This window comes from Macaca thibetana, chromosome 1 (genome assembly GCF_024542745.1).
Source record: "Macaca thibetana thibetana isolate TM-01 chromosome 1, ASM2454274v1, whole genome shotgun sequence".
NCBI lineage: Eukaryota > Metazoa > Chordata > Mammalia > Primates > Cercopithecidae > Macaca > Macaca thibetana.
In genome coordinates, this window is record NC_065578.1 from 131,833,969 (window position 1) to 131,849,420 (window position 15,452).

The 15,452-nt window shown below is 36.7% G+C and overlaps 1 protein-coding gene across 1 annotated transcript in view; it reads left to right on the plus strand.

Annotated features, from left to right (window-relative positions):
• Positions 1-1,595: 1,595 nt before the first annotated feature.
• LOC126935658 (sodium/potassium-transporting ATPase subunit alpha-2) overlaps positions 1,596-15,452 on the plus strand; it is a 907,274-nt gene continuing 893,417 nt past the window's right edge. The window contains exon 1 of the mRNA XM_050757440.1: positions 1,596-1,599. The gene's annotated coding sequence lies outside the window, so the exon portion shown is untranslated. The remainder of the gene's footprint in view (positions 1,600-15,452) is intronic.

Below are 15,452 nucleotides of genomic sequence, written 5' to 3' on the forward strand. Positions count from 1 at the left end.
ATGGTGTTTGATAGCATTTTACCCACAGTAGAATTTTTTTCTAAATTGAAGTCCATCCTCTCAAACCCTGCTACTGCTTTATAACCTAAGTTTATGTACTATTCTAAATCATGTGTTGTCATTTCAACAATGTTCACAGCATCTTCACCAGGAGTAGTTTTCATTTCAAGAAACTACTTTCTTTGATCATCCATAAAAAGCATTTCTTCTTTCATTAAAGTTTAGTTAGGACACTACAGCAGTTCAGTCACATTTTTAGGCTTGACTTCTAATTCTTGTTCTCTTGCTTTTTCTACCACATCTGCAGTGACTTCCTCCACTGAAGTCTTGAAACTTTCAAAGTCATCTATGATGACTGGAATAAACTTTCAAACTGCTGTTAATGCTGGTATTTTGACTTCCTCCTTCTAATCACAAATGTTTTTAATGGCATTTAGAATGGTGAATCCTTTCCAAAAATTTTTCAATTTAATTTGTCCAGATCTATCAGAGGAATCAGTAGCTATGGCAGCTATAACCTTACAAAATGTTTTTCTTAAGTAATAAGACTTGAAAGTAAAAAAGTATTCCTTGATTCATTGGCTGCAGAATGAATGTTGTGTTAGCAGGCATGAAAACAACATTAATCTCTTTGAAACTACTCCATCAGAGATCTTGGGTAAACAGGTTCATTGTCAAGGAGCAGGAATAATTTGATAGACATCTTATTTTTTTTCCTGAGCAGTAGGTCTCAACAGTGAGCTTAAAATATTTAGTGAACCATTGTGTAAACAGATGCACTATTGGTCAGGCTTTGTTCCATTTATAGAGCACTGGCAGAGTAGATTTAGCATAATTCCTAAAGGCTCTAGAATTTTCAGAATGGAAAATGAGCATTGGCTTCAACTTAAAATCACCAGTTGCATTAGCTTCTAACAAGAGAGCCTGCCTGTTCTTGAAAGCCTTGAAGTCGGGCATTAACATCTCATCTCTAGCTATGAAAGTCCTGTATCAAATTTTCTTCCCACGTAAGGTTGTTTGTCTACATTGGACATCTGTTGGTTAGTGTAGCCACCTTCAATTATTCAATTAGCTAGATTTTCTGGATCTCTTGCTGCAGCTTCTATATCAGTACTTGCTGCTCCATCTTGCACTTTTGTGTTATAGACACAGATTGAAAAACAAACAAAAATAAAACCAAAAATCTCATGAACCAACCTCCGCTGACTTCAGATTTTCTAGTGTAGCTTTCGCACCTCTCTTGGACTTCACAGAATTAAAGTTAGGGTCTTGTCCTGGATTAGGTTTTGGCTTCAGGGAATGCTACAGGTGGTTTGATGTCCTATGTTGACTACTAAAAGTTTCTTCATATCAGCAATAAGGCTGCTTTGCTTTATTTTCATTTTTGTGTGCACTGGAGTAGCACTTTTAATTTCCTTCAAGAACTTTTTCTTTGCATTCACAACATTGCTAATTGTTTGGCACAGGAGACCTAGCTTTTGACCTGTCTCAGCTGTTGACATGCTTTCCTCACTAAGCTTAATTATTTCCAGCTTTTAAGTTAAAGTTAAAGAAGTGCTATTCTTGTTTTAACTTGAACTCTTAGAGGCCATTGTGGGGTTAATTGGCTAATTTCAATATTGTTGTGTCTCAGGGAATAAGTAGGCTGGGGGAGAAGGAGAAAGATGGGGGAAATACACACAGCATTCATTGATTAAGTTTTCTGTCTTACCTGAATACAGTTGATGGTGCCCGGAAACAATTATAATAGTAGCACCAAAGATCATTGATCACAGACCACCATAAAAAATATAATAATAATGGAAACATCTGAAATACTATGAGAATTACCAAAACATGAAACAGAGACATGAAGTGAGCACACACTGTTGGGAAAATGGTACCAAAAACTTGTTTTATGAATTGCCACAAACCTTCAATTTGTAAAAAGCACAATATCTGCGAAGTGAATCACAATAAAATAAGGTATGCCTGTAATAAACAGAACCCTTTTCTAAAGGTAATAAACCCGATAGGAATCTGATAAGCATACTATCTGTATTTTATACTAGCACTTAACAACTAATTCTTGTCAATATAAAAAATGAAAGGGAACGCCCAGTAAAATAAAACAGTTACCTGATACAATGGAAGCCAATTCATCTTAACTGCAAAGCTGAATGAGAAAATGTGTGTTTAATCAGCAATTTCTATGAATTTTGGTCATACTGCTAAGAAGCCTTTCATGACTTGGTTGCTAGTCTATACCAACCTCATTTTGGATAAACTCTGATCCTTACTAAATACTTTCTCCTCCCACCCCTGAAGTTAATAAACTCATTTGAAACAAAAAATTTTAGTAGGAGTTTTGGATATTTGAGAGACATAGTTATCTTCAAAGTCTGGTATGCTTCTCTGTCAATGGAAGTTAGTGGCAACAGGTTTCTCTGCTTAGGAGTTAATTGAGATGAAGAATCAGGAAGACCCTGAAGAATTAGCATTCTGTCTGGACAGGGGAAAAATCATATTCAGGGTAATCAAAGAGAATTTTTTGGGGGAAGAAAAAAGTCAATACTTTGTGAATGCCAAAAAAAGAGTGTATTATATATAGTCAGTAAGCCATGGCTATGATCAAAAGCACTTACTGATGACAGAAATAATGGACCACCTACTGAAAGCAAAATAAAACAAAAATGGATGTACTGTAAGAAAGATAAATGGAAGGGCTCAGTTCTAAAAGGCTGGCCAACATTTGAGAGATAGTGGTTTGAACATTTTGCGTGTAAAGAATGTAAAACATAAGCTTCTCAGAGTCATTTGTATTGATGGAAGAGTTGCCACTTGAACCAAAGTCTCCCAGCTTTTACCATGATACTCCTTCTACTGCTCATTCTGTTTTTCCATGCTGTAGATACTTTATGTCTTTCCAAAGAGGAAGTCCATTTCCTCTCCCCAGTGCTCATTGATATCCCCTCCAGTACCCCAGGGAAGGTAACCTTAACATTTACTAAACTATATGCTGGTTGTTAAATGTATGCTTATTCTTTCACATGCATAGTCATCACAGATGTCAGTTGAAATCAACCTGTCCTTTGACATACACATATAATTCCTTAAAATTGGTTCAGATCTACTAATCTATGTCTGATGAGATGTAAAAAATCCTCTTATAATTTTCAAAAATTCACTAGAAGTTTTATTTGTGTGCTTGCTTCTAGTTCTGATTTCTTGATTTCACTTCACCTCCCTTCACCTTACTTCCTGTGGCTATTGTGTTTTTGTAATCCTACTGCAACACAGAAGAGGAACTCAGCCTATTTTCCTCATTTGCCACAAAGCAACAGTCCAGCAGAGACTTCCTTTTTTTTTTCTTTTTTTTTTTTTTAGATGCAGTCTCTTGCTCTGTCGCCCAGGCCGGAGTGCAGTAGAGCTCTCTTAGCTTAGCTCACGCCATGCTCCTGCTTAGCTCACGCCATGCTCCTGCCTCAGCCTCCTAAGTAGCTGGGACTACAGGCGCCTGCCACCATGCCCAGCTAATTTTTTGTATTTTTAGTAGAGACAGGGGTTTCACCATGTTAGCCAGGATGGTCTCGATCTCCTGACCTCGTGATCCACGAGCCTCGGCCTCCCAAAGTCCTGGGATTACAGGCATGAGCCACCGTGCCCAGCCAGATACTTGTTTTTAACAGCAGAATTTGTAGGAGGACAAGATAAAGGAAGGTTACATTACAGCACCACACTGCAAACTGTTTCTATATTAATATCTGATAATTCTTAAAATTCTTTAACCATCACCACTCATCACAATCTCTCATTGTATCACGTTTCTCCATAGGTTGTCATCTGTGTCATGTTACTCAACCTCTTCCTGCACCTCTTCCTCTCTTATTGTCTCTACTTTCAGAGGACCACCAAAATCCAGGTTAATTTTTATGCAGAGAAGCTTAACATCTCTTTGCATATTTATCACTCTATAAACAAGGACCTGGGGTGTGCAGGAGGGAGAGGAAGGGGGAGCTCAACATTATAACACAGTGGCCTAAATAAGCATTTTGTTATGGAAAAGATAATTTGCTCCAAAGAGGAGAGACAAGTGATTGAAGAAAGAAATTTCTTTAAATGGCATTGTTTTTGTGATATTATGGTGTTTTTTTTTTTTATATATATCACATCATAAAATTCTGAGACAAGAGCCTAAAATAAAATCTTAAAATCGGGATTTTTTTCTCATCAAGAAAAATAGGCAGACCAGAATTTGACTTCAGTTCTCTGTGCAGGTACCTACAAAGGTTGGATTCAGATGTTGAATACATGAATATTTAGTTAGAATGAGAAAAGACGATTTTGTATAAGCAGTCTGTGCCAATGAGAGAGTTTTATTAGCTTCTCATTACATCCACCTCTGAGCCTAACCAGAACCTTAAGTCTATAAGTTCATCTAAGGCTCAGCCAGATGCATACATTTAACTACAATAGAAATAAGTCATCATCTTAACTGGTCTAACCCAGGGCACCCAGACGCCCCGTTGTACTTACAGAAAGCTATTCTGTATACAACTTTGACACTGATTAATTTTTAAAAAGTAAATTTAAAAATTGGCTCAGTTGGAATAGAACTTAACATTAGTACAAACTCCCTCCCCATGCTGGCCTTGCTTTTAAAGGCCTTGTTTAGTAAACAATCTTCTTAATTAATTGATTTTCAACAAAGGTCCCAAAACAATGGAGAAAAGACAGTGCTTTCAATAAATTGTACTGGAGATACCAGAGATACATGAAAAATAATGAAGTTCGACATCATATACAAAATTAGAATAGATGGAAGACCCAAGTGTAGGAGCTAAAACTATATAATTCTTGGAAAAATATGAAGTAAATCTTTATAACATTGGATTAGGCAATGATTTCATAGATGTGCACCAAAAGTACAGGTAACAGAAAAGAAAACAGATAAATTGGAATTCATCAGGATTAAATACTTTTGTGCATCAAAGGACACTAACAAGAGAGTGAAAAGACAACCTTCAGAATGGGGGGAAATATTTGCATATCATACCTCTCAATATCTGATAAGAGATTAATATCCAGAATATGTGAAGAACTCCTACAACTAAATTTTTCAAAAAGCAAAAAATTTCCAACAGTTAAAATGTGAGCAAATAACTCAAATATGTATTTCTCCAATGAAAATATACAAATAGCCAATACAAGCACATGACATGATGTGCAGCGTCGCCAGCCATCAGCAAAATACAAATCAAAACCACAATGAGATACCACTTCTTTGGCATTCGGATCATTATTATATTAATAGCAACAGAAACAATAGAAAATAGTAAGTGTTGGGGAGGAAGTGGAGAAATGAGAACCCTTGTGTGTAACTGATGGGAATGTAAAATGATACAGCAACTGTGAAAAACAGTCTGGTGGTTCTTCAAACAGTTAAACATAGAATTATCATATAATTCATCAATGCTACTCCTGGGTATATACTCAAAAGAATTGAGAACAGAGAGTCAAACAGACACTTGTACACCAATGTTCATAGCATATTCACAGAAGCCAAAAGGTAGAAACAACCCAAATGTCCATCAAGAGATGAACAAATAAATAAAATGTGCTACATACACACAATGGAATATTATTCTACCTTAAAAAGAAATGAAATTCTGGTACATGCTGCATCATGGATGAACTCTAAAAACATTATGCTATGTGAAGTAAACCAGTCACAAAAAGATAAATATTTTATGATTCATTTAAACGAAATGTTCAGAGTAGGCAAATCCATAGAGACAGAAAGTAGGTTAGTGTTTGCCAAGGATTGGCAGCCAAGAAGAAATGGAGAGTTACTGTTTAGTAGGTACACACTTTCTGTTTGAGATTATGAAAATGTTATGGAAATAGTGATGGTTACACAACACTATGAAAGTACTTAACATCACCAATGTATACTTAGAAATTGTTAAAATGATACATTTTATATTATGTATATTTTATCACAATAAAAATTAAGTATCTGGAAAGTTTTTTTGTATTATTCCTGCCACTTTCCTGTAAATCCAATATTATGTCAAAAGAAAAGGTTATAAGAATAAAAGAAAGCTTACTAATTTAGGAAGATGTCATCACAATAGGTGGTGCATACCTCCTTTGACAAGAGCACATAATTCTACGTGACTAATCCCAAATCTCTCCATTAAAGGACTATCTCTACCAAACTTGCCCCCAGATGAATGCTGCTTCTGCCTCAGGGTGATCTTTATTTTCTGTTCAGTTGAGTATCCGTTTCTCTCCTGGGGCTTCTCTTCTACCTAGGAGTTCTACAGTGCCTCCAGCTGGTGCACATGGATTGAAACAAGAGAGTCATTGGATGGCTCTCCATAGCCAATAGACAGACTGTAGGCTTCAGTTTTACATGGATATAGAAAGACCTTATTGTCTTGATCCAAGTGCTGTAGAACAAGGGGCTTTAACCATAGGTGAGGTTGATACGTAAGTTTTCTCTAGATTCAGGAGAAATACTGTAAAATTCATATTGATCATATATTAATATCTGAATATCTCCACATCGGGCTTATTACATATAGGGCTTGAAAATATGTGTTATTTACATATGATATTGCAATGAAAGATCTTACATGGTAAATTCTTTTTCCTAACTTATTTTTTTGGTTCTGTCAACTCAATTCCAGGGACATAAAAAAGGTTAGTTTATTGAGTGTAATGAGCAAAGGTTGTGAAGCCCTATCTGTTCTTTTTTCCCTTTCATACCTAATCCCTGGGCATTTCACCCTTATACTCAAAACATTCTTCCTGTGGAGTTGGATGTGGCTAATGATAAATGTATTGATTATTTCTGTTGGTCTATGATTTGGTTTTCCTGAGCCTCTATCATTCCTCTTCGGGTAAGAAATAGAAAACTTGAATTAATAGGTGTAAATATTACTTTTTGTGTCATATCCTCCCCAATCCCTGGTTATCTGTTCATAAGAAAGGGGTCAAATCCCTGTTATTCAATGTACTTGAAGCTGTCATCTCAGACGCTGAGGCTCAATCTCATGGACTTACCCCCTTTTAAGGCAGAGGTGGGTGTGTAATCATTTTGCGCTCATCCACTTAATTTTGTTTAGTAGGAATGGAAGGAATACAACTTTCTTCCAGCCAGTTGTGACTGGAAGTACACATTCATCTATGATTTGCTAAACCAATGTGTTCCCTTTCAAATGAAGCATATTTAGTGAGATTTTTTTTCTTCTTTCTCTAAAACGAGATAATCATAGCAAGAGTTGTTTTAGAGAGAACAGAAAGTTATATTCATTATCCCACTTTACAAAGGAGAAAATTAACACATGGAGATGAAATGACTGACTCAAGGTCACATAGTGAGTCAGTGGCAGGGCTGGAAATAAAATGCAAGTAATATAGAATGGGCATGCTATTATCCTCTCTGCTTTGAAAAGTTGTTCCTCCCCTCACCCCCCTCATTTTTTATTGTACAGATTTAGGGTATACAAAAGGATATTTTGATATACATATACATGGTGAAATGATTACTACATGTACACAACTAAACTTACCATCACCTCCCATAGTTACCTCTTTTCCACGTGCGCGTGCACGTGTGTATGTGTGTGTGTGTGGTAACAGCACCTAAAATGTACTCTCTTAGCAAATTTTCAATATAAAATTTAATATTATTAACTATAGTCCTCCTGCTGTACATTAAATCTCTATACTTATTTATCTTACATAATGGCACGTTTGTACTCTTTGACTTACATCTCCTCATTTTCTCCCTCTCCCTTTCCCTAGTAACTAACCACTGCTTTACTCTGTTTCTTTGTATTTGACTTAAAAATATTCCATATGTAAATGAGATTGCACAGTATTTTTCTTTCTGCATCTGGCTAATTTCACTTAGCATAATGTCCTCTAGCTTGATTCATGTTGTCACAAATGGCAGTATCTTTTTTTAAGGCTGAGTAATATTCTATTTTGTGTGTGCATGTGTGTGTGTATATTACAATATCTTTATTCATCCATCAACAGATACCTAGACTATTTTCCTATCTTGGTTATTGTGAATTATGTTGTAATAAACATGGAAGTGCAGATATCTCCTTGAGGTACTGATTTCATTTCTCCTAATACCCAGAAAGGAACTGCTGAATTGTATGGTAGTTCAATTTTTATTTTTTGAGGAACTGCCATACTTTTTTGCATAATGTATGTCCAAATTATAGTTCCACAAATAGTGTACAAGGGTCTCCCTTTCTCCAAATCCTCACCTCCATATCTTTCATTTTTTGGTAGTAGTCATCATAACAGATGTGAAGTGACATCTCATTGTGGTTTTTATTCCCATTTCCTCAATGATTAATAATATCAAGCACCTCTTCACATACTTGCAGGCCATTTTTATGTCTTCTTTGGAGAAATATCTATTCAGGTTCTCTGCCCATTTTAAAATTTGATTATTATTATTATTTTTGGCTAGTGAGTAGTGTGAGTTCCTTATATGTTTTGAATATTAGCCCTTATCAGATATATGGTTCACAAATATTTTCTCCCAATTCCTAGGCTGCCTTTTGATTTTTTTGAATGTTTCCTTTGCTGTGCAGAAGTTGTTTTGGTTTGCAGTAGTCCCACCTGTTTATTTCTGCTTTTGTTGCCTGTGCTTTTAGTGTGATATTCAAAAATATCATTGCCAAAGTCAATATCAAGGAGCTTTCACCCTGTGTTTTCTTCGAGGAATTTTATGGTGTCAGGTCTTACATTTACGAATTTAGTCCACTTTTTTTTCTGAAAATCATTTATTAGCATTTTCTTTTTTTTATTATGCTTTAAGTTCTAGGGTATATGTATACAACATGCAGTTTTATTACATATGTATACATGTGCCATGTTGGTGTGCTGCACCCATTAACTCGTCATTTACATTAGGTATATCTCCTGATGCTATCCCTCCCCTCTACCCCCTCCCCACAATAGGACCCGGTGTGTGATGTTACCCTTCCTGTGTCCAAGTGATCTCATTGTTCAATTCCCACCTATGAGTGAGAACTGCGGTATTTGATTTTCTGTTCTTGCGTTAGTTTGTTGAGAATGATGGTTTCCAGCTGCGTCCATGTCCCTACAAAGGACACAAGATCATCCTTTTTTATGGTTGCATAGTATTCCATGGTGTATATGTGCTACATTTTCTTAATCCAGTCTGTCACTGATGGACATTTGGGTTGATTCCAAGTCTTTGCTATTGTGAACAGTGATGCAATAAACATACATGTGCATGTGTCTTTACAGCAGCATGACTTACAATCCTTTGGGTATATCTTCAGTAATAGGATGGCTAGGTCAAATGGTATTTCTAGTTCTAGATCCCTGAGGAATCGCCACACTGTTTTCCACAATGGTTGAACTAGTTTACAGTCCCACCAACAGTGTAAAAGTGTTCCTGTTTCTCCACATCCTCTCCAGCAGCTGTTGTCTCCTGATTCTTTAATGATTGCCATTCTAACTGGTGTGATACCAAAGCCTGGAAGAGATACAACAAAAAAAGAGAATTTTAGACCAATATCCCTGATGAACATCGATGCAAAAATCCTCAATAAAATACTGGCAAACCGAATCCAGCAGCACATCAAAAAGCTTATCCACCATGATCAAGTGGGCTTCATCCCTGGGATGCAAGGCTGGTCCAACATATGCAAATCAATAAACATAAAACAGCATATAAACAGAACCAAAGACAAAAACCACATGATTATCTCAATAGATGCAGAAAAGGCCTTTGACAAAATTCAACAACCCTTCTTGCTAAAAACTCCTAATAAATTCGGTATTGATGGAACATATCTCAAAATAATAAGAGCTATTTATGACAAACACACAGTCAATATCATACTGAATGGGCAAAAAACTGGAAGCATTCCCTTTGAAAACTGGCACAAGACAGGATGCCTTCTCTCACCACTCCTATTCAACATAGTGTTGGAAGTTCTGGCTAGGGCAATCAAGGAAGAGAAAGAAATAAAGGGTATTCGGTTAGGAAAAGAAGAAGTCAAATTGTCCCTGTTTGCAGATGAAATGATTGTATATTTAGAAAACCCCATCATCTCAGCCCAAAATCTCCTTAAGCTGATAAGCAACTTCAGCAAAGTCTCAGGATACAAAATCAATGTGCAAAAATCACAAGCATTCTTATACACCAGTAACAGACAAACAGAGAGCCAAATCATGAATGAACTCACATTCACAATAGTTTCAAAGAGAATAAAATACCTAGGAATCCAACTCACAAGGGATGTAAAGGCCCTCTTCAAGGAGAACTACAAACCACTGTTCAGTGAAATCGAAGAGGACACAAACAAATGGAAGAACATACCATGCTCACAGATAGGAAGATTCAATACTGTGAAAATTGCCATACTGCCCAAGGTAATTTATAGATTCAATGTCATCCCCATCAAGCTACCAATGACTTTCTTCACAGAATTGGAAAAACCTGTTTTAAAGGTCATATGGAACCAAAAAACAGCCCACATTGCCAAGACAATCCTAAGCCAAAAGAACAAAGCTGGAGACGTCACGCTACCTGACTTCAAACTATACTACAAGGCTACAGTAACCAAAACAGCATGGTACTGGTACCAAAACAGACATATAGACCAATGGAACAGAACAGAGTCCTCAGAAATAATACCACACATCTACAGCCATCTGATCTTTGACAAATTTGACAAAAACAAGAAATGGGGAAAGGATTCTCTATTTAATAAATGGTGCTGGGAGAACTGGCTAGCCGTATGTAGAAAGCTGAAAGTGGATCGTTTCCTTACTCCTTATACAAAAATTAATTCAAGATGGATTAGAGACTTAAACGTTAGACCTAAAACCATAAAAACCCTAGAAGAAAACCTAGGTAATACCATTTAGGACATAGGCATGGGCAAGGACTTCATGTCTAAAACACCAAAAGCAATGACAACAAAAGCCAAAATTGACAAATGGGATCTAATTAAACTAAAGCGCTTCTGCACAGCAAAAGAAACTACCACCAGAGTGAACAGGCAACCTACAGAATGGGAGAAAACTTTTGCAATCTGCTCATCTGACAAAGGGCTAATATCCAGAACCTACAAAGAAGTCCAACAAATTTACAAGAAAAAAACAAACAACCCCAGCAAAAAGTGGTCAAAGGGTATGAACAGACATTTCTCAAAAGAAGACATTCATACAGCCAACAGACACATGAAAAAATACTCATCATCACTTTAGTCCATTGTGAGTTGATTTTTGTATATGACATAAGATAAGGACCCAGTTTCATTCTTCTGCATATGGAGATCCAGTTTTCCTAAGACCATTTATAACAAGATTCTGATGAATATTTTCCACATAAAGATGAAATCAGCTCTTCTTTCCTTATCTCCCAAAAGCAGATCATCATGAGTGGTATTTTCAGAACATTTTGATTATTTTTTATGTTACTAATTGTTTCCCTAGAAGAGTTTGTGCACTGGTCAGAGTTCCCTTTTGAAGGAAAGCCAGAAATGGTAGCTGTTTTGGGAAACATACCATGTGGGAAAAGAGTAGCTCATTTCTGAGTAGATAGTATAGAAATATTAAAGCTTTTAAAACTACAAATATTTTATAACATTTTAAATATCTAATATCATAATTAATCTCATTCAACATTTATAAAACTTCATGAGGTAGCTTTCTTTTTTTTAAAAAAAATTCCCATTTTACAAATGAAGAAACTGAGGCTCCTGGAAGTATACAACTTCCTGAAGTTCACACAGTTAGAAAGTGCCTAGCCAAGGCTCTTACTTCTGCAGCATTCTCTCTCCTTCTGGCAAATAGGCCTTGGACCTTTTCTCATTCTCATGAAGTCGGGGTGATGGTGTTCCCTTTGTGCAGGGAAACCATCTCTCCTTTCTCTGGCCCTAGGAATTTCTGGTTTTTGAAAAATCATTTCTCCCATTTTCTACCACCCCTCACTCTTCCCATCCTAACTCTCTCTTCCCATAAAGAACCCTTTAGTCTACTTCTGCCACTGTTTTTCTAAGTTGGGGGCTTCCACCTAACTGAACTCAGCAACTACTTGACTGTACCATTCTTCCCAAGTAAACATGGAGAGCTGGGAGGACTCTTGGGGGCTGCAAACGTCCTACCAAAGGAGAGACACCTACCACCTGGATTCTTACACTCGTCTTTGAAGGACAAAGTCTTTGTACCAGCAAATAGGATTCAAGTTTAAATATAAATGAATAGAAATGCTTTTTCTTCCTTGAGCACTTGTTTCAGGTGTTGTGACTGCACCACTTCCTGTAACTTCTCATTTCCTGTTTTCCTCCGAGAAAGCCTAACATGTTAGACAAGGAAACAGGCTCTATGTCTTCATGAGGGTACAGCCTCTCTAATACTTACTATCTGTGTTTCCAGATCTTGGGAAAAAGTGAATATGAAGGACTACTATCTTCTCAGAAAACTGACATAATTCCCTACGTAAGGTCACTGTGGGCTTCAAAATGGAAGAGACAGATAAGGGCCTCCGTTTCTTGACCTTGTTCCTTTAATATGGAACCTGCTAAAGACATCCAAGTGCATATTAGTTGAGCAAGTCTGTTAGTGGAGATCAGAAGTGCCAGCTCATGACTAAGCCACTTGGAGAGTTAGCCACAGCAAGGTGGTTTTGACTGTTATACCACTTTACGTGGTTTTTATGCTTATTCATACATTTGTTTCATATATGTCCATAATAGGTCATTGGTTAAGGCTATAGATCATAAAGAATATTCATGTTGAAATATAAATTAATGAAGGGGGCACATGTTCTCAGGACCTCCTGAGGGCTGTGTCATGGGCCAAAAAAATTATGTTTTAAAGAAAAAAGTTAATGAGGAGCATAAAAATTATCACTTAGGAAATCCATGTGATGATTAAAATTAAAATTAAAAATAACAATTATAAAAATTTTGAATTTTCAAAAAGTAGAGAAAACTTATAAAACTATATATTAGATACTATGTATTCACCATGACATAATTGTCATAATTGTTTCTTACCTCTTTTTTTATAAGTAGTTATTTTTATAGATATAGTCAGAAATTCACCTCCATCCTTTCCCCTTCCTTACTTCCTCCTTCCTCGGAGGTAACTACTATATTGAGTGTATATAGATTATTCCTTTGCATGTTTATATTTTAGTACATATGTCTGTATCTATAAATATTCAATCTTATTTTAAGTTTATGTATGTATTCTATTTCTAAAATTTTTCCATATTGATTGTCAAAAATATCTTAATCTAAAAAATATTTTATAGTACATCAAGATGTTAACACTTAACTAAAACCTTGTAAATTAAGCACTTGAAAACTAAGCATGAATATTATCAAACAAAATTTTGTAGGCTCTAAATGCCAGAAGCAAAAATCAAAATCCTCAAAGAAATTTTTGTACATTTCTGGGATAATACAAAGTAGCTAAATTTCAGTCTTCATTTTAATGCATATATTTTTATCCCCAAACTTCACAGACACCTTATTTGAGTCCCTGATTTCCTAGCTTATGGCCCAATTCTAGGTGAAGAGCACCACGTTAACTCCCAACAACCAGGAACTCCTGTATTGAGAACTGGGCAACTACATCATCAAGAGCTCAAGAGCTAGATCTCCATTCTGTCACGAGCCAAGATGTCTCCATCTCACAACTATGTTGAACTCCACAACCATCTAAATCAGTTAATTGTCCTTAGTCTACTGATGATACCCAAGCCCCTAAACACGTGTTGGAAATTGATTCCTCCAGCCGGTCCACAAGTATGCTTATCTTATAGTCCTAACATAGACTGCCATAATTTCCTTAAGCACATACGGTAATAAAATGTCCTTCAGGAGAACATAGGGCCTTTCTTTGAAGGGGAAGGGATGTGCAGTAGGAAACAGAACAATTAAAAGAGAAAGGAAAGATTCAATAATGAAAACAGTAGATCAAAAAGTAAACAAATTAGTTGTTTAACCATATCCTGGTTCAGTTAATATTTACCATCTATAGCTTTGTCTTTTGTTGCTAGAACAAAGGCCTTGCCTGTGAGAACACAATATAAGAAGCCAAACAGTGAGTGTTGCTTCACTGTGATAACTGCTGGTATCCCCCTCAGTACTCCTGGAAACCCACGGAGATTGTGATGGAGAGACATCTCCTGAGTATCCTTCTCCTTACCACTCTCTCGAGAGGTGTGATGATGAGGTAAGAACTGAGCTAATGAGCTAATTGGGAAGTTTCCTCCATGTCCCAAAAGAACTAGAGTATAAGACCTATTGTTGGTTTTGTTGCTGCTGCTGCTACAGTTTCAGAAAGTTATGAATGAAGGGTGGCATATAAGTAACCTATTGTTCCAAAACAATCTGCCACAAAATTTAACAGCTTGAAACAACAAATATTTATTAACTCAGGTTTTCTGTGGGTCAAGAAATATAGAGCAGCAGGGCTAATGATTCTGAGTGAAGATCTTTCATGAAGTTAAAGTCAATAAACTATAGTTGTAGTCTAATCTGAATGCTAGACTGGAGAAGAATCTGCTTCCAAGCTCACTTGCGTGGTTGCTGTCAGGATCCAGCTCTTTACAGGATATTGGATCGAAGGCCTAATTTTATTGCTTACTATTGGCCATAAGTCTCCCTTAGTTCCTGGCCACATGGGTCTTTCCATAGAGCAGCTTGCAACATGGCAGCTGGCTTCTGCAATGGTGAGTGATTTGACATGGGGAGAGAAAGTGCCCAGCACAGAAGCCTCAGTCTTTTCATAATATAATCTTAGAAATCACATACTTCACTCCTGCGGTATTCTATTCATCAGAAGTGAGTCAGCCCAGCATCAGGTCAGTGCCCCTCTGGGATGAAGCTTTCAGAGGAAGGAGCAAGCAGCAATCTTTGCTGTTCTGCAGCCTCTACTGGTGATACACAGGCAAACAGGGTCTGGAGTGGACCTCCAGCAAACCGCAGTAGACAGACCTACAGAAGAGGGGTCTGATGGTTAGAAGAAAAACTAACAAACAAAGCAACAGCATCAACATCAACATAAAGGACCCACACATAAAAATCCCATCCAAAAGTCATCATCTTCAAAGATGAAAGGTAGACAAATCCATGAAGATGAGGAAAAACCAATGCAAAGACACTGAAAATTCCAAAAACCAGAGTTCCTCTACTCCTCCAAATGATCACAAATCCTCTCCAGGAAGGGCACAAAACTGGATAGAGAATGAGACTGATGAATTGACAGAAGTAGGCTTTGGAAGGTGGATAATAACAAACTCCTCTGAGCTAAAGGAGCATGTTCTAACCCAATGCAAGAAAGCCAAGAACCTTGATAAAATATTGCCAGAATTGTTAACTAGAATAACCAATTTAAAGAGGAAAATAAATGACCTGATGGAGCTGAAAAACACAGCATGGGATCTT